The sequence below is a fragment of the Miscanthus floridulus genome, chromosome 16 (genome assembly GCF_019320115.1).
Source record: "Miscanthus floridulus cultivar M001 chromosome 16, ASM1932011v1, whole genome shotgun sequence".
In the NCBI taxonomy this organism is placed as follows: Eukaryota; Viridiplantae; Streptophyta; class Magnoliopsida; order Poales; family Poaceae; genus Miscanthus; species Miscanthus floridulus.
In genome coordinates, this window is record NC_089595.1 from 13109318 (window position 1) to 13129743 (window position 20426).

A 20426-nucleotide genomic window follows, 5' to 3' on the forward strand; every position below is an offset into this window, starting at 1 on the left:
CTTTTATTTTGGTCATTTCTTCATCCAATGAAATGATTGTAACATTGTTCACAAAATTTATATATCTCTCTTATACTTTATGAAACCATATGAGACATATGTAAAGTTTATGAACAATGTTACTATGACTTTATCGGATGCACAAATGACCAAAATAAGAGTTGTAGGTCTTGATGAGTTCTACAACTTTGTTGTTGATAACTTTTTTAGCTGAATTCATTTACTATTTCAAAATGTTTTTTGAAGTATTCATTTTTTAAAATTCAAATTTTAAATTGTTAAAACAAAGTCTTACGGAGAAATGACCAAAACAAAAATTGTAGATATTGATGATTTCTAAAATTTTGTAGTTGAGGAGTTTTTTATTTGAATTCACTTATAGTTTAAAAATTATGTCTTATTCTATTTAGAGTTCATAAAATTTTTGGAAGTGTAATTAATCCTATTACTATGCAGGCCAAAGCCCAATAGCAATGGCTTGGTCAGCCCATTTCTTTGGCCCGATGTATTGCAACCCTTGGATGATCCCCGGATGAATCAGAGCCGTTGGATCGAAAAGCAAAAGTATATACGAACCTCTTCATCCCTCCCAAACCCTAACCTCCTAATCTCCTGCTCTCGATCTCTTCTCCCTTTTCTCTTTCTCTTTTACTCAGGCATATACTGGTAGGTGACGGAGGTGGCACTCTCGCGGCCGTGCTTGACACGACGGCGGCGCGGGGTTGAGGCCTCCCTCGCGCGGCACGACCCCTCAGCGCGGAGAGCTGGGGAGCAGCGGCATCGCGTGCTCAGCTCTGGAGATGGTGCTCCCTCGAGCAGCGGCTCCGTACGGTGGCGGCGCCCCTTCCACTAGGACGACGACGATGAGCAGCCGGAGGACGGCGTGGGTCGAGGTCGGGGCATGACGACGGCTTGTGGCGCGGCACCGACGGGCGCAAGCGCGGGCGCACGTGCCGGATCCGCCGTAGCCTCGCGGGCTCCGTCGCAGCCTCTGAGCGAACGGCGCCTCCGCCGTACGCCAGGTCTTCGTCGGCCCCTGCGACAATGAAGCACAAGGTATGTCATCCCTTCCCTTTCCTTCCCTTCCTCCTGTGCAAAACGCACCAATTTCTGTTCGCTTGCAGATTCACTAGCTTGCAGCGACACCAATTTCTGCAGCTGCAAGTATCTATGTTTTTCTGAAGATTCATTTGTTTCCATTGAATCCTGGGAACTGTATGTATTTGCATAGTTGGGATTAGAGTAGGTTGAATAGTAGTCTCATGAGATGTGTACATGTACTCATTTCCTGGGATTTAGCCTAAACCATACGTAATTTGAGAGTAAGGAAAAACTTAAGCCTATATTACCTGACTCCATAGGATAAAAAGGATTACAAGGGATTTAGCCTGTGTTGGCCAGCGTCCGATGCATGAGTCCATGCGTAGACCATGAGTGTGTGTTGGGCAGGCCCAAGCAGAACACTCTTCTCCATAGGATAGAAAGGATTACATGCGAAAGTTGAAAAGTACAGTTATTTAATTAATTTGTTGAACAGACTGAAATATATTAATTTGAGAGTAAGGAAAAACTTAAGCCTATATTACTAGACTCTATGTTGTGTAAGCATATGTAGATCTATATCTCTATAGCTGTTGGTTTCTCGGCACTGCAAAGGATGCCATTGTAAATATACAATATTGATTTTTGCATGATGATGATCTAACTGATAATGAATCTCTATCATATCTATAACCTGTCTGTTACTGAGCTATTCCTCTTACTTAAAAAGTGGATTATCTGCACCTTTATATGATATATTGATTTGATTCATGAACTATAAATATGAACTGGTAGAGCCTTTGTGATTTCTGGTATTCTGCTGTGCATCTTTGGAGGGACTGGAAATGCACTTGTGCTTGTGCAAAAACTGTATTTCTTTACATATTTGATTTGGCACTAGCATGATAATGTCTTTTTTTACATATTTGATTTGGCACTTCAGTTGGACGCATATGCTGAGATGAAGTTTGGATCCAAAAGGGGTACAGGGCCTGGATCCGGGATTAGAGTAGGTTGAATAGTAATCTCAAGAGATGTGCTACAAGACGACAGAAACCTGAAGAACACTATCCTGGAAAAAAGATAGAAAGGTACTCATCCTTCATTTCTTCCATCTTATAAGCCCAGCCTGCAAAGAAAAAGTTCTTTTTTTTTCCTAGATGAAGTATTCTGACTTTGTAGGCAATAGCTCTGACAACTGCAAGTCTTTACATGATTCGAATAGAAGATATAAAGGGCCTGTGTCTTCTCTGCAAGTGCAAGTCTAAATCTAGTGTGTTGTGTGCTACTGCTAGCGCCTTCTGGAGATAGTTCATAGTATTCCGTTGTTTTTTCAGAAGTCACTGAATTCATGTTTTAGTTGCAGCCTTCTCTCCTATTAATTTCGAGGGTAAATTCTTATGCACTATCCTTTCCCAATTACTTGCAGTGTCTCAAGTTTTTTTGGTGATGAGATGGCTACTTTCCTTTTGTGTTATGGTGGACCACTGCAGTCCACTACGGAGTACCTTGGTAAAGATCTGTTCTTAACTTTTCTAATATTGTTCTTAGCTATGTAGTCTCTCTAAAGTTTGAATTCTGCAAGTTAACCAAACATGTAGTCTCATTTTTTTAAGTCCATAATTAATTTAGCTACTGTATAACATGCACTTCCTGATAATTTGAAGTTTGTTAAGAAATAAGAACATCAGGTTACTATGCTTTGAAGCTATATGTTGTTCTTGATTTTTTCCATATTCTAGCTCTTGATTTGGAATGATTAATTTATCAATTGTTTATGTTTACATATGTAGTTTGTCTCCAACTTTAAGCTTTGAACCAGCTAGTGATTGGGGGGAAGGCTCTCCTTTCATGATTGGTTTCCTTATCAAATAAATAACTAATGCATGTAGAGCTGTTTCTGTTTATTACATGCTGAAATACTCGATGTGTTGATTGAGTGATTTTTGTTCATACTTAGATTTCTAGAACAGCTGGTTGCTATCCATTTGAATTCAGTTTTGGTATTTGATTTTGTTGTCTTGGACCCTGTTTTTCATTAAAGGGAAAAAACTTCCTGCTACCATTCGGCTGTGGCAATGAATTTGAGATAAATCTACATTTTTAGAATTTTTTCTTATACTCTTCATTACAGCTCTGTGCAGGTTGGTTGTTAGATATGGGCACCACCAAAGTTATCGCCACCATCTGTTATGGCTAGGAATGAGACAGAATGTGCTGGAACTTTTGTTGGATTGCTTAGAAGTCTAGGACTATGAGCTTTTATTGTAATGGTTGGACAATTGTGTTGAAATCGGAATATATATATCTCTCTGTGTGTGTGTGTGTGTGTGTGTTGTATTGACATTTGGACCATATATGTGCAATTGGAATTTGGATTGAGATGCTCTTGTTGGGTAATTTTCATGGTGGTTGCTCTCAGGAAATAACTTGTTTTCGTGGTGGTGTTCTCATGAAAATATCAAACTCTCACGAAATCAATCTGTGATGGTGAACTCTCACGAAATAACCAAACTCTCATTAAATCCATTCGTGAAGGTGAACTCTCACGAAATAACCAAACTCTCATGAAATCCAATCGTGACGGTGAACTCTCACGAAATAACCTGACTCACGAAATCCATTCGTGACGGTGAGCTCTCACGAAATACCACAAAAAACTGTCATGAAAACACTGATGCAAATCTGGTGGCAACATTATTTTCATGAGGGTGGCCGTCACGGTGAACTCTCATGAAAAGAATCTGTGGCGGTGAACTCTCATGAAATTATGTATTCCGTGAGTCTAATATAGTGAGAGGTGATGCGTGACGGTGTACCCTCACGCATTATTTTCGTGAGAGTAAAACCGTATTTCGTGACTATTTTTCACTCTCATGAAATATAAGGATTCTGGTAGTGCAAGCCCCATCAAGCATGCACGTGTATTCCTCCTCATACAATGATTAACCATCAGGGTCTCATGGTTGGGCTCTAATAAAACTGGGTGCTGGCGCCTCTCCATCTCAAGTTTCTATGCCCTTTTCCTCTAACAATTCATCAAACGGAAATCTGGGTGGCAGTCAAAATCTAAACAAGCTATATAGTGCCGCTGCTCCTGCGAGTTCAGTTCTACTCTGTAAATAGTCATGCTGAGGACTGGACTCTTCATCTTCTCCGCTCTTCCTACTCAAAGAGGAAGAGAGTGAAAGCCAACACAATGAAATTACACTGATTCTCAAATGTACATATACAACATACATGCACCCACATTCAGTTAGAGCCTAGTCTACCGGATCTGCTAACAGATATGGATGTGTACAATGAGTCTTCAGTAGCAAGTGCAAGAATTAGTATCGCTGCTCTAGTACCATCAAAGAGGAAGAGAGTGTGATCCAATAGAACGAACTTCCATTGATTCTGAAGTGTACTTATATAATGCATGAATATGTAGTAGTGTTGAGTGTATATTGACCAATTTAGATATTGCCCTCTTATTGTTATTGTTGTGTGTTTGTATATTACCTCCTATTGTTACTTTTGTGCGTTTAGACATGGGCATGTACAACACATGAGCTCTTGATCATTACATAATTCACATGCATGAGCCCTTTGATCATTCGAGAATGCACATATGAAGTCTACTAGATATGTACAACACTTGATCTGATTGCACATTTAGACACATACAACACTTAATCTGAACGCTATTAGTATGCCATTGTCTTATCTAGTGTTAAAGAGTGTAATCTAGGACAAAATGACGTGCGCGCATATCCAGGATAGATAAGCACATCAATTATAGGATGATCTGTTTGTAGTATCGTATCACAACATGTATGCTTGAGCATTTGTTGGCAGTGAGATCCGACAGGTTTCTTCTTCGAGGATGAGAGAGAATGAGAGAGATGGATATGTTGCTATATTTGTGTGTGTCATAATCATCTATGTGTGGTTGTTGTACCTTTGTGCTCATGTGGTAACAAAGCTAGCTAACTATTGACAAATGGTCATGACATGGAAAGCTCTTGACAACTACATTACGATCGGATCCTTATCGGGGCTAGCTAACTATTTAACAAAGCAAGTTTGTTACTGGGGCTGACTAGTATTTTTGTGGGCATCCTTATCTTCATATGGCATTTGGCATATATGAAAGTCCACTACAACAAGTTAACAAAAACCATGTCGATATGCTAATCATTGCGCTCTCCTCTGGCCGGTCGGATAGATCTATAAATATACTCTAGTACTCAACTAGTCTCGCACACAGGCACAACAACACAACACATAGCCATCTTCATTGACAAGCAGTAAGTTCACCTCCGTGAGCTCGAGTAGTGAGTATACATGCTTGATCACTGTTGATCTCTACTTCTCTTGCTAAACTGATTCCCCTCCTTCTGTATATATGTTCATATATTTGTGCATGTAGATGAGTTCCATTGTCATGGATGTTACCAGCAGCGAGAAGAAGACATCATGGCCCGAGGTGGTGGGCATGTCCATCAAGGAGGCGACGGAGATCATTCTGAAAGACATGCCCAGCGCGTACATTCAGGTGCTGCCTATTGGTTCGCCTGTGACCCTGGACATTCGCCCTGATCGCGTCCGCATCTTCGTTGATACCGTCGCCAAGACTCCGATAGTTGGCTGATACAGTTCGACTTCTGCATGTCGTCTAAGGATGATGTACCCAATAAAGAAAGCCTGCTTTTATTTATATTTTCTGTTAATAATCATGTCTTTCTTGGTTGTCCTTGATTGGCTAGCTTTTTAGCTACATCATAAAAAAGAGGAAGACCCAGAAAGCCCATGTATGGCTATCGTGAAAAATGTAATCTTGATGGAATATATAAATAGACAATGGTATGCAATCATCTAATACTATGATTATGTCCATCTCATATACTTTTTCATGTAATAGTGGAGAACTATTCCCTTAGATTTTCATAACGAAGAAACTATCCAACAAGCTTAGCCATGGGTACAAGGTACAATAATACACATATGACTACAATTTTTAGTTTTAGCCATGGGTCCAATACACATAATAAGTAGGGATGAAAAGGTCGGGATATATCCCGTACCATCCCACATCGTTTTCAACATTTGACCCACTCGATTTCGTATTTTCAGATAAATCCAAAATCAGTTCGAAATACGGTATGCCAAATTCGAAAATGGGATGGAAACGGTTTAGGTGTTATCTCGATCGTTTTCTACTTTTTAGGTTTTTATTCGGGATATCACATTTTTAAATACGGTATTATACCGTTTTTAGCCCACTAGAAGTCCAACTCAACTACGGCAAGGTGCAACCTTAGAAAAATTATATCTTTTTGATACGATCATAGATGAAGATGACTTTTATGTGCAAATTGTAGCTCTAGACGAGATCTATAACTTTTAGTTTTGAGTTTTTTCATTTGAGGTTGTTATAAGACACTCAAAAAATTAAACAAAGTTTCAGCAGTATATATTAATCACGTACAAGCGTTTGCCGCCTTAGAAAAACTTTATCTTTCTTATATGGTGTCAAATGGAGACATTTTTTATATGAAATTTGTAGCACTTGTTAGTTGTTATGCACTTGTTCATGCACTTGGTCCTATGGGTCGGTATTCCGTATTAATTTTTTCGTATACCGACCGTGTTCGACATAATTACGCTCGAATTAGTTCGTTTTCGAAATTCTCGATATTCGGTAAGTTCATATTCATTTTCGTATCCGGCTTTACCACTTGTGCTTTTGTTTTTGTATTTAAATGTAGAAGTAGAAAACAGTTGAGGGGTTTTCCGACCGTTTCGGTCTGTTTTCATCTCTACTAATAAGGCAGGCAGTGTTGCCATGCGACCAATTTCAAATGTGTAGGCCAGGACCAATTTCATCTCTAAATGGCTGCACTAATTAAACAGCCAAGTATGAGCTCCGCGTCCTACATACTGGCTTGCTATATATTGATGTCCAAACTGTGTATTTCTTTAAAATGGTGGCATTTTAAAAGTAATTGCACTTCCGTTTGGTTAGTGCAGCTATATGGCCATTTATCTATGTAAACAGTTGTCCTAAAAAATCCATATATTTTCATAAGGATTTCGATGGAGACAACTTTATATCAAAATTTTAGAGCCCAACGTTATCTGTATCTGCCAAATATTTTTGCTTCAAGTTCTCACATTTTGAACTTTAGAATTTATAATTTTCAAACGATCTCGGATGTTAATATGGTCTATACCACAGTTGTTCCCAACACTATTTACAAACTTTATAGCTAACAAGTTTCTAATTTGAAATTGTTCAGTCCTAAATATTCATTTTAAATTCTTAGATTTTAAAATTCTAATATTTGAATTTTTCAAATGACCTTAGATGGAGACATGCCCCACATCAAAGTTTTAGTGCTTGATTGTTTGATGATTATTTTTATAAAAAAATAATGATATATGCCATTTATTTTGAAGCAATACCAAAGGCATGTGTGTTTATAAAGTTGTTAATTATGGAGAAGCCTATGACACGTGGGCCATGCATCTTCATCGTTGAACTTAATTTACTAACTAGCAAACATGCCCGTGTGTTGCAACGGAAAAAAAACTACCATACATTTGACTCGTTCACTTCACCTTGTTGAACAACTACTGTGCCCGCGACAGCTTAATTTGTGTACGTGCTACTTTTGATGTTGCGACTGCTTGCTGCAGCAATCACAAATGGATTGGCTCATCAATAAAAACAACGATTGCAATTTTATATATCTATTTTTTATCTTTTTTATATAAAATTGAAAAGTTATACTTTATTTTATGGTGACCATGGTATCCATTATATGAATTAATATTGGCAACAATATAACAATGTCATATGAATCCTGTATTGAATTAAAATACAACCTTGATAGATTTTTTCTTTCATCGTAGGACACAAAATATTTACTCGCAAGTGAATCATATCTTTAGTTTGCATACTATCCATATGTTGAGTTAGATATCAAGTTCCGTGACTTCTTTTAAGGATCTATAAAAATATATAATTTTAATATCTTATTAAAATAGTTGTCGTCGTGTCTCGGTTTCCACATGTCACCCCTTGGTTAGAGAAAGATCTTTCTTTTTTGATCTATTCTAAACGTGTTTGCTTGGCGAGGAGGCCAATCGCCTCCTGCCTTCCCCTGTATAAACCGGCACTCTGGCCAACAGGAGGGCCCCTTCGGTTCACGCATGCAGGCTGAGGCCAAAAGCTGCTACGCCCTCCACGTTAATAAGCCCCGGTAGGCCGTCCCCTAGCTGCTGCACATCCTCTACGAATTGAAGCCGCCGCCTGCAAGCAGCGAGTCGCCGAGAAGCAAGCCACGTCCATCAAGTCGACGACATCTTCTTCAAGTTCAACCGCGACCCTGCCGTTTATTATGGCAGTCACGTTTCCTGGTGGGCATGTAATCTGATGCGTTAACAAGTTCAGATGAGCATGAGCGATTGCTCGTAAGATGCATATACTCCGAGCTAGTTGTTGGCTCTATTATTTCTACGATGGCGGAGAGGTTGTATTGGCCTGATCCCTATTATTTCTATGATGGCGGAGAGGTCGTATTGGCCTGGTCCCTATTATTCCTACGATGGCGGAAAGGTCATATTGGCCTAGTCCCTATTATTTCTACAATGGCAGAGATATCGTATTGGCCTGATCCCTATTATTTCTACGATGACGGAGAGGTCGTATTGGCCTGATCCGAACTCGGGATGCTGGTAGTTACAACGAGGGGTTGCCGTCACCGAGATTGGATGATTGATGAGGCATTTGCCTCCGTGGGGTCTGCCCCTACAAATTAAAGCTGCTGCGACCAAATTTGGCATAACGCCCTAGCTAATGCAAGTGGCGCCGAAAGGCTGCCAAAGTGTTTGATGGAGATTATATTCCGAGCTCGTTATGCTGGTAATTATAGCGAGGGGTTGCCCTCATCGAGCTCGATGATTTCATACGATGCGTTAGACGGGAAACCCCTGTCTCGTCGCGATGACGGAAAAGTCGAGACACACAAGACGAGAATGTCTCGTTTCGCTATAAAACACCGACGCTGGGAGGCTGTCGATTTGATTTCATGAGAAAGCATCGTCCAAGCAATACTTATACCGCTAGTTTATTGCGGATTTTCTACTATATGTGATCATCTACGTTTAGTACCGACGAGGCTAGACAGAATTATGGCCAAGTGCCGACGAGGCGAGGTCACTACTCCATCTACATGTCCCAATTACAGGATAGGACACATCGTTGCTGGGCACCGACGAGGCAAAGGCAGCTCACACACGTCCGTGTTAATGAAGGCTGGCGTACATGTCTGGGCACCGACGAGGCGAAAGTCATCCCCTTCATCAACATATTCCGTTTACTCCGACGTGGCGATGGCGATGTCACGACCGAGCTTCGGCGACATAAAACCACCCATAGTTACTATACCATATATCGCATATGGCTGATGATGAGCAATCAAGTATTTGACGACCATAAAGCGCAGCTTAATTGGAGGTTTTCCGCTAACTCGTCTTGCAGATGTAATTAACCAGACGCGCCCAACAGCCCCCAGGAATTGGCGAACTACACAATTTTCTACAAGTCAGACCTCTCCTTAAGCATGACGCTGAAGACGGAAGAAGACATTTTTTTCGTTGATCATGTATTTTGTATATTCAAGAAAGAATTAATGAAATATGTGATTCTCGAATATGTGTGCATACGTCTCCCTTGCATTACAATTATTTTATATGTCTTCATTCGGTTTTCGACCCAACATTGATGAGAACTAAAACTTTTTGAAGTTAATTTTTATATTTGAGATCATTTTGAATCCTAAATATTCAATAACAATTTCTTAAAATTGTTACTAAGGAATATCATCCTATGTTAACTGGTATATTTGTAAGGAGGGGTGATGCAAGGCTTTAGGTTAGTCAAAGGTTTGAATGAATCCCATAAAACCTACACACACGAAGTTTGTCCGAAAAATCGATCACGGTGCTTATTAGTTAGTGGGCTTCTTCTAATAAGATAAAAATATTTTTTAAAATTTTTATTTTTAGAGCTTTTCTTTCGTGTTCTAAAAATCATTAACAATGGAGACTGGTCGTGGGCCACCTCATGTGCCTCGTGTCTGCTAGGGCAGGTACAGGGGCGGATCCAGGATAAGCTCCTCGGGGGGGTGTCGATGCGGGACCCATAGGATACCCCGCAAAGGACAGAGAAGATCTAGTCTAACTAGAATTCTTCCCCTGTAATCTTAGTAGTATAACTATTAAGCAATCCTACTAGGATATCTCATTATAAACCGACTAGGACTCTGGCCTCCTGACTATATAAAGGAGGGCAGGGCTCCTAAGACAGAGAGAACGATTGTACAACACAACACTTGAGAATCAATCCAACGCAAAGGCTAAGGCCGACTGGACGTAAGGTTATTACTCGATCTACGATCGAGGGCCTGAACCAGGATAAATCGACTGTGTCTTGCGTTAACCATCGTGTTCGGCATACGCCGAAGCCCGAACATACTGCCCCGGGTACCCCCGTGGCAGGCTATCGGTGGTAAAACATCGACAGCTGGCGCGCCAGGTAGGGGGCTTCGGCGACTTTGCATCCAAGAATTCGATGGACCTCGACAACATAATCTTCCCGACGGAATCAACTTTCATCTTCGGCTCATGGATCTGCGAGGCAGACAACAACGGCAAGCTTCAGGGCCATCTCCTCAAAGATCCAGATCATCATAAAGAATTTCATATTTCACCAAATACAACGGATCAGCTCACCAGAAGATTCGCACAGCTCACAGTATCCGATTCAAATCAGATTTCACAGCCACTCGTATCCGATTCGAATTCAAACATCAAGGCGAAGTTTTATCCGAGTGCTTTCAAGAATCCGAGTTCTTTTTTGGCAAGATTCCAGAGCACATCCCAAAACAACTCGGATTACCCTCAGAATTCTTCCAAAAAGTCGAGTTCTTTTCCATTTGGGCTCGACAACATGGCAAAATCCTGTCAAGAACAGTTCGAAAGATCTTTCAATCCAAGATGCGGGATACCACTGACAGGAGCTCAGGAGGGCCTCGTGCTAACAATAACATCCCAAGACTGCATCATCCATTGGCCAGGTTCTGTTCCTGAGGACAGCAATACCCAACTAGTCGGCACGACGACGACAGCAATTCTACCCTACCAAGAAGGAGACTCGATCTATGACACCGAGGCATCCACTAAAGTCATTAGCAACTCTGACAGCATGAAAGCTAACACCAATAACAGAGCGACTCATGCGCGAGAAGTGCTCATGGTTCGACGACCGCGGTCACCACTAAATCCCCCAGAAGCACCCGATGTCAGATCATCAGATGAATCAGAATCCAACATATCACCTTTTGCCCAAGGCTACGACGGAGAAACAGATAGTCAGAAACAAGCTAGAGAAAGAAAAAACAAGTTAAAGCAAGGGCGTCAACACCGTGCTAGGCAGTGCAAGGAAGCTTGGATCAGATACGAGTCAGATTTGGCTGAGTACGACAAAAGAAAATCGCAACGAGAAGTAGAGGGGAGACACACGGCGAATACACCTTACGATAAGATTCAAGAAGCATTAGAAGAACTCGAAAAAACTTCACACCCCAGTGACAAGTATGAACAGCTCCAGAACTTGCTCCGACCAACGATCCCGAAAACGCATGAAGAGAGAGCTCGATCAAGACTACCCGCAAGATCAACAACCCACAGGCAAGAAGATCAAAATCAAAGGAAATCCGCTTTCGAAAGACTTGGGCCGAGTAGAAGCCATGACGAAGGAAGTAGGAAGGAACATAATCAGAGTCACCGATTTGAACAACCAAGGAAGACTAGGAGTAGGGTACCTACCCAGACAATCTCGCAAGATTATTCCCGTCAGAACGACAGCTGGCCAGAAGAAGGTGCCGAATCCGAATTCAGAGAAACCAAGACACACGACAGATTCCCCTGTTTCGCGAACAGGCTTGCAACGGCACGATTACCTCACAAATTCAAACCGTCTAACCACTCCAAGTATGATGGCAAAACTGAACCAAGGCAATGGCTCAGAATATATTCACAATCAATCGAACTAGCCGGAGGAGATGACGATATCAAAACCCTGTTCTTTCCCATGGCACTGGAAGCCATGCCTCTCCAATGGTTCGACAAACTGAACCCAGGATCTATCAGAAATTGGGAGGATTTGCAAAGAGCTTTTTGTGAAAATTTTGCAGGAATCATTACACATCCAATCACCCATGCAGAATTAAAAGGACTCAAGCAAAAGGGAGGTAAAAGTCTCAGAAATTATTATCGACGATTCGGCGAACTACGAGCCCAAGTGCATGACATAACCGAACGAGAAGTAATTGAAGCTTTCTCTCACAGAATCATGGCTAGGTGGCAATTTCAAGACTTCTGCAAAGAAAATCCGAGAAACAACGAAGAATTCAGACGAACAGTAGAAAAGATGATTACTGCAGAAGAAAAAACCCGAGAAAGGTTCCCGGACAGAAACAACCAGGACAACTCGGACAAGCAAAATCATCGAAATAGCAGACATCAAGAAAGAAAACGTAGACCAGACAATACTGTGGCAATGGCCGACAAATCAAAGAAGTTTACCAAACCCAGAAGATATGATGACATTGAAAACATACGTTGCCCATTGCACCCTAACGGGAGACACACCATTGGAAATTGCTATACTTTCAAAGATCAATACACAAGAAAAAATAAGGAAGACACCAAAGAGGACAATCAGAAAAGAGAAGAGGACGACCACGAGGACAAAGGATTCCAAAAACCTAGGGGAACGGTAGCAGTGATTTTCTCAGGGGCTCCGGATTGCAGAAGCAAACATCAAGAAAAACTAGCACTGCGGACCATTATGACAGCAGAACCGGCTACTCCAAGATACCTCAATTGGTCACAGTATCCTATCCAATTCACCAGGGAAGACCAATGGACTAGCGTGGGAAACGCAGGCCATTATCCATTGGTTCTGGATCCGACTATAGCTGGAATGACTGTCACCAAAGTACTAATCGATGGAGGAGCTGGGCTTAACATCATCTTTTCAGAAACTCTAAGAAAAATGGGACTACAACTCGCCGGGATGATTACACCAACAAGCACACCTTTTTACGGAATAGTACCCGGCAAAGCAGCCATGCCACTCGGACAAATTACTTTACCTGTTACCTTTGGGACTCCTTCGAACTACCGAACAGAGTTTATCAAATTCGAAGTCGCCGATTTCGATTCATCTTATCATGCAATCCTAGGACGTCCAGCACTGGCCAAATTCATGGCAATACCACATTATCCGTACTTACTACTAAAGATGCCAGGACCCCACGGTATCCTTTCTCTTCGAAGCGATTTAAAGCGCGCTTTTGACTGCGACGTCCAGGCAATCCAAATTGCAGCCAAAGCACAAGCTGACAATGGGAGAAAAGAAATAGCCACAATCGCGGCAGAAACAAGCCAAGAAGAATTAGAAATACCAGCTAAAAAACCCAGTATCATTGCACCACCAAAAGAAGCCGATGTCAAGCGAATCGACTTAGGCATGGGCGACACCTCCAAGACAGCAACTATCAGTGCTCACCTCTCGGAAAAATAGGAACTCGCGCTCACCAACTTTCTTCGGGACAACAAAGATATCTTCGCTTGGAAGCCAGCCGACATGCCAGGAGTCCCAAGAGAGTTGGCTGAGCACAGAATTGATGTTAACAAAAGCTCCAAACCTGTAAAACAACGGCTACGACGATTCTCACCCGACAAGAAGGCGGCAATTAAAAAGGAAATAACAAAACTGATGGCAACCGGGTTCATCAAGGAGATCCTACATCCAGACTGGCTAGCAAACCCGGTCCTTGTACAGAAGAAAAACACGGACGAGTGGCGTATGTGCGTCGATTACACAGATCTCAACAAACATTGCCCAAAAGATCCGTTCGGGCTACCACGCATTGACCAAATAGTTGACTCGACAGCAGGATCTGCGTTATTATCTTTTCTCGATTGCTATTCAGGGTATCACCAGATCGCACTGAAAGAAGAAGACCAGAGCAAGACATCTTTCATCACCCCATTTGGTGCCTACTGCTACAGGACCATGTCGTTTGGACTAAAAAACGCTGGCGCCACGTATCAAAGGGCTATCCAGACTTGCCTGGGGAATCAAATCGGTGAAAATGTGGAGGCATACGTAGACGATGTGGTGGTGAAAACAAAAAACCCAGACACTCTAATTGAAGATTTAAGGCAAACTTTCGAAAACTTGAAGAAATGGAGATGGAAATTGAATCCAAATAAATGTGTATTTGGAGTTCCCTCAGGACAACTACTCGGATTTTTGGTCAGTCAGCGCAGGATCGAAGCCAGCACCAAGCAAATTCGAGCTATAACAGAAATGGGCCCACCTAGAAATGTCAAAGATGTGCAGAAACTAACAGGATGCATGGCGGCCCTCAACCGTTTCATATCAAGACTCGGCGAAAAGGGGTTACCTTTCTTTAAACTACTAAAGAAGGTAGACAAGTTCGAGTGGACAATAGAAGCCGACGAAGCTTTCAAAAAACTTAAAGAATACCTCACTTCATCGCCTATCCTGACACCTCCAAAGAAAGATGAAGATATGATGCTATATATCGCGGCCACTCCCACCGTAATCAGCACAGCAATAGTCATAGAAAGAGAAGAACAAGGGTGCGCGTATAAAGTGCAACGTCCAGTATACTACATCAGCGAAGTACTGTCAGAATCCAAAATCCGCTACCCACATGTACAAAAACTACTCTACGCTCTACTCATTACCTCTCGGAAGCTTCGCCACTATTTCGAAAGCCACAAGATTACCGTAGCGACAGATTTTCCACTTGGAGACATCCTACACAATAAAGATGCCACAGGGCGCATATCCAAATGGGCAGTTGAAATTGGAGCTCTGGACATCAATTTCACCCCACGGAAAGCAATCAAATCTCAAGCCCTCGCCGATTTCGTGGCCGAATGGACAGAGATTCAACAGCCCTTATCAGATACCATCCTCGACCATTGGAAGATGTACTTTGATGGATCACTCAAACTAGGCGGGGCCGGTGCAGGCGTTTTCCTCATTTCTCCAGAGGGAAAACAACTCAAGTACGTCCTTCAGATATTATGGCAAGCTACAAATAACGAAGCAGAATATGAAGCCCTCATCCACGGGCTACGAGTCGCGATTACCCTCGGAATAAAAAGATTACTCGTATACGGCGACTCAGCAGTGGTCATCAACCAAGTCAACAAAGATTGGGACTGCACCAAAGAAAACATGGGTGCTTATTGTGCTGAAATACGGAAACTTGAAAAACACTTCCAAGGATTAGAAATTTTACACGTTTTACGCGATTCCAACATTGCAGCAGATGTCCTTGCCAAGCTCGGATCAGACAGAGCAAAGGTTCCACCCGGCGTGTTCATAGAAGAGCTATCAGTTCCCTCTATCAAACAACCCGGTGAAACAACACATGAAATTCAGGCTAAAGGCGTTCAGATATTGACAATCAACACTTCATGGACTCAAGTTTTCATTGACTATATCAAAGAAAACAAATTACCAGCAGATAAGGCAGAAGCCACCCAAGTTGTTCGCAGAAGCAAAAACTACGTTCTAGTAGGAGATAAACTTTACAGAAGAGCAGCATCATCAGGAGTACTCCTAAAATGTGTTTCGTTTCAAGAAGGAAAAGAGATCCTAGACGAAATACACTCAGGTTGCTGTGGAAATCATGCCGCTTCAAGAACACTGGTTGGCAAAGCATTTCGCACCGGATTCTACTGGCCAACCGCTTTGAAAGACGCAGAAGAGCTTGTCAGAAAATGCAAAGGTTGCCAAATGTTTGCAAGACAAGCCCACGTACCAGCTCACAATCTTATCTGCATCCCACCCGCTTGGCCTTTTTCCTGCTGGGGGCTAGATCAAGTAGGACCCTTGAAAAAGGCAAAAGGCGGTTTCGAGTACATCTTTGTGGCGGTTGACAAGTTTACCAAGTGGATTGAATACAAACCACTCGCGAAATACAGCGCAACCAAAGCAGTCGAGTTCATCCAAGACATTATGCACCGTTTCGGCTTGCCAAATCGAATCATCACAGATCTAGGCTCCCCCTTCACAGCTACAGAATTTAAAAGCTAGGCACAAGACTGTGGTTTCAGTATAGACTATGCGTCTGTTGCACATCCAGAAGCCAACGGACAAGTAGAAAGAGCTAATGGACTCATACTAGCCGGATTAAAACCAAGGTTATACGAAGAACTAATGGACTATGGGTCCAAATGGATTGAAGAACTACCGAAAGTAGTATGGGGGCTACGAACTCAAATAAGCAGAGCAACAGGCCACTCACCTTTCTTCCTAGTTTACGGGTCAGAGGCCGTACTACCCGCCGACTTGATCTGGACATCCCCAAGAATAGAACAATATGATGAAGGAGAAGCAGAACAAACAAGAAGATTAGAACTCGACAGCTCAGAAGAAGTCAGAATAAACGCTACCCTTCAATCAGCTAGATACCTACAAGGTTTAAGACGGCACTACAACAAAAGTACCCAACCTCGATCACTACAAGTCGGAGACTTAGTGCTAAGAAGGATACAAAAGACTGATGGACGACATAAGCTACTCAGTCCTTGGGAAGGCCCGTTCATTGTCACAAAAGTCACCGGACCCGGCACATACAAGTTAATGACCGAAGATGGAAAAGAAGTCAGCAATACATGGCACATCAGCCAGCTAAGAAGATTCCATGCGTAAAAACAACTCAGGGAAAAGCAGACATGCAAGCCACAAAGGACCTATGTTCACAATCAACGAAAGACAATACTCTTCAAAAACATATGTATTAGTTTATACTCATGATCAATAAAGATGATATTCATCCACAGCACGTCTTGTCATGACTTCCAACGAGTTGTTTTCACGAAACAAAAAAGCAAAATGGCTGAAAACATGCCTGAGCATCCCGGCCGAGAGCAAAATAGCTGAAAAGACGCTTGAGCCCGCCGATGAGGGTAGCTAAAAGCTAACACCCGAAACAAAAAGCAAAATGGCTGAAAACATGCCTGAGCATTCCGGCCGAGAGCAAAATAGCTGAAAAGACGCTTGAGCTCGCCGATGAGGGTAGCTAAAAGCTAACACCCGAAACAAAAAAGCAAAATGACTGAAAACATGCCTGAGCATCCCGGCCGAGAGCAAAATAGCTGAAAAGATGCTTGAGCCCGCCGATGAGGGTAGCTAAAAGCTAACACCCGAAACAAAAAGCAAAATGGCTGAAAACATGCCTGAGCATCCCGGCCGAGAGCAAAATAGCTGAAAAGATGCTTGAGCCCGCCGATGAGGGTAGCTAAAAGCTAACACCCGAAACAAAAAGCAAAATGGCTGAAAACATGCCTGAGCATTCCGGCCGAGAGCAAAATAGCTGAAAAGACGCTTGAGCTCGCCGATGAGGGTAGCTAAAAGCTAACACCCGAAACAAAAAGCAAAATGGCTGAAAACATGCCTGAGCATCCCGGCCGAGAGCAAAATAGCTGAAAAGATGCTTGAGCCCGCCGATGAGGGTAGCTAAAAGCTAACACCCGAAACAAAAAGCAAAATGGCTGAAAACATGCCTGAGCATTCCGGCCGAGAGCAAAATAGCTGAAAAGACGCTTGAGCTCGCCGATGAGGGTAGCTAAAAGCTAACACCCGAAACAAAAAAGCAAAATGGCTGAAAACATGCCTGAGCATCCCGGCCGAGAGCAAAATAGCTGAAAAGACGCTTGAGCCCGCCGATGAGGGTAGCTAAAAGCTAACACCCGAAACAAAAAGCAAAATGGCTGAAAACATGCCTGAGCATTCCGGCCGAGAGCAAAATAGCTGAAAAGATGCTTGAGCCCGCCGATGAGGGTAGCTAAAAGCTAACACCCGAAACAAAAAGCAAAATGGCTGAAAACATGCCTGAGCATCCCGGCCGAGAGCAAAATAGCTGAAAAGATGCTTGAGCCCGCCGATGAGGGTAGCTAAAAGCTAACACCCGAAACAAAAAGCAAAATGGCTGAAAACATACCTGAGCATTCCGGCCGAGAGCAAAATAGCTGAAAAGACGCTTGAGCTCGCCGATGAGGGTAGCTAAAAAGCTAACACCCGAAACAAAAAGCAAATGAACCAAGCCGACCGAAATCTAACTTCAAAAGACCCTCCAGCACTTCGTTCCGAAAAGCAAGAGGCTCGGGGGCTACAACCAGATGGAGGTACTTCTTCTTCAAAAAAGCACAAGCACCACTCAAGAAAGCACTCGGATGCCGAAGTTTATCAAAGCTGCATTCTATACCGAGTCATTTTACATAGTGCGGGCGAAAGGTTGCTAACGCGAAGATCTACATCTAACAAAGTCATCACACGGACAAAGCACTCAACGAATCACAAAGGAACGATAAAAGAAAAGTACCCGACAAATCAAGGGGCCCGTAAGAATAACACATAGAGCCGTTTTGCGGAGCAGAGACGGGAACAGAACAAGGTACTCAACAAATCAAATAACTTCAACCGCACCCAAGCAAAGAATACATCAACAAGAATAAAGAATCTTCATTTAAAAAGGAGTTTAATATTACAAGGGGATGCTCAAGCGAGTCAGGCATTGTCATCAGAGAGGGAAAGGTCAATATTTAAACCATCTACAATCCTACTGGCTAGATCTTCGACCTCGGGCTCCATCTTTTCAACGGCATCAAGATATTCTTGGCTTTCAGCTTCTTCCGCTATCTTGGAGAGAGGCGCCTCCGGAGCAAGGACCCGGACCTGGGCCAGCACATTTTTGGTACATACTTGGGCGCACCTCTTCGCGAACTCTTGGAAACGAGTCGGAATCCGAGGAATGAACTGCGCCCAAGATTGCCCGTCATCCGCCGAAGTCCGGAGGACGTCGGCTACCGAACGAAAAGATTTCCACAAGGCATTCCAATTCTCGGTAGCCGTCGCCAGCTTCCCAGATAGGCCTTCAATGGTTTTTTGGGCCTACACAAGATCTCTGTCAGCTCCATGCCTAATCAGCCTAGCAAGGGCGAGTTCTTCCTCAGCGTGAGTATTTACCTCCTCAGCTCTATTATGACTAGAACGGACAAGGGTCTTCATTTCATCAATACTCTCCGAGAGCTTTTGTTTCTCAACCCGGAGAGCTAGAACAGAACACCAAAGAACAAGTCAGCAGAAAAAGAAGTCAAAATACAAGAAGAAACAGGCAGAACCCACGGCACCTTTGCTTTCATTCTTCGTAGACTCCACCGCAGCATCTCTCTGTTTCTCCGTCTCCACAACCCGGGCGCGAAGGGCTTTCTCCTCCTTTTGGTGCAACTGGCGCTCCGTCTCCAACTCAGCCCGGAGAAGGTCAAGATCGGCTTTCAGAGCGTCTACCTCCGAAGACAACTTCCTCTCATTTTCAGATGAGAAAAAGAAGCCAGAATGATCACGAGAAAAAGACTGAGCAGAAAGAGGCAAAGAGAAACGGGGCGTAAGGATAGAAGAAAAACAAGCATGCAAAAGAAAAGTGGCAGAAAAATTTACCTGGAGCTTTTCACCAAAAGAAGTCGCGAGGGTTGACAAGCTCCCCCAGGCTGCGGTCAGCTCCGATAACCGATGAGTGGCATCGAATTGTTGCACCACATCATCGGACAGGGAAGGGCCGCCGGAGGCAAAAGAAGGGGAAAGAGAAGCCGGCTGGGGCGAAGCAGGAGCGACCAGAGCAACCTCTAGGGAAGCCGGAGCCAAATCCCCAGAAGAACCCGGCGCGACGGCCACAGTTACCTCCGGAGCGACCAAGCCCGCAACTCCGCCAGGAAGCTCTGAAGCCCCCGCCGCGACTTCATCAACAGAATGATGTGAGTCTCGAGGCTCAGAACTCGTTGGCACAGCGGGAAGCAGAGAAGAAGTCGGTGGAGAAGTTAGAGAAGACGAAGCACTGAAAAGTGATAAAAGGAAGCACCAATAAGAACCAGAGGAAGGAAGATAAAAGACAAAAAGACGAAGCAAGAATCTACTCACCCGACTACTTTTTTCCTTGCGAAGCCAAGAGAAGGCCTCGCAGGGGGAACCACGACGGCGAAGACATCCCCGTCACCCAGCGATGGGAGCGGGACAGCCGACAACGGAGCCACGGAAGAAGCCGGAGCTGGAGCCGTGGAAGAACTCCGCACCAGAGGAGCAATACAGCTCGGGGCGGAAGAAACTAAAGAACTCGACCCCGGAGCTTCGGAAGAAGTCGGCGTGAGAGCATCGGAAAAACTCACACCCGACCTCCGATTACTTCAAAAAAGTTCAAGACTAAGATTAAAAACAAAGAGGAAAA

General features: G+C 43.2%; 1 long non-coding RNA gene across 1 annotated transcript; it reads left to right on the forward strand.

The window, feature by feature from the left end:
- Window positions 1–623: 623 nt before the first annotated feature.
- LOC136514034 (uncharacterized) lies at window positions 624–3418 on the forward strand. The gene is made up of 4 exons (XR_010773503.1): window positions 624–1056; window positions 1985–2132; window positions 2471–2553; window positions 3176–3418. It is a non-coding gene; the product is annotated as an uncharacterized lncRNA (long non-coding RNA).
- The last annotated feature ends 17008 nt before the right edge of the window (window positions 3419–20426 follow it).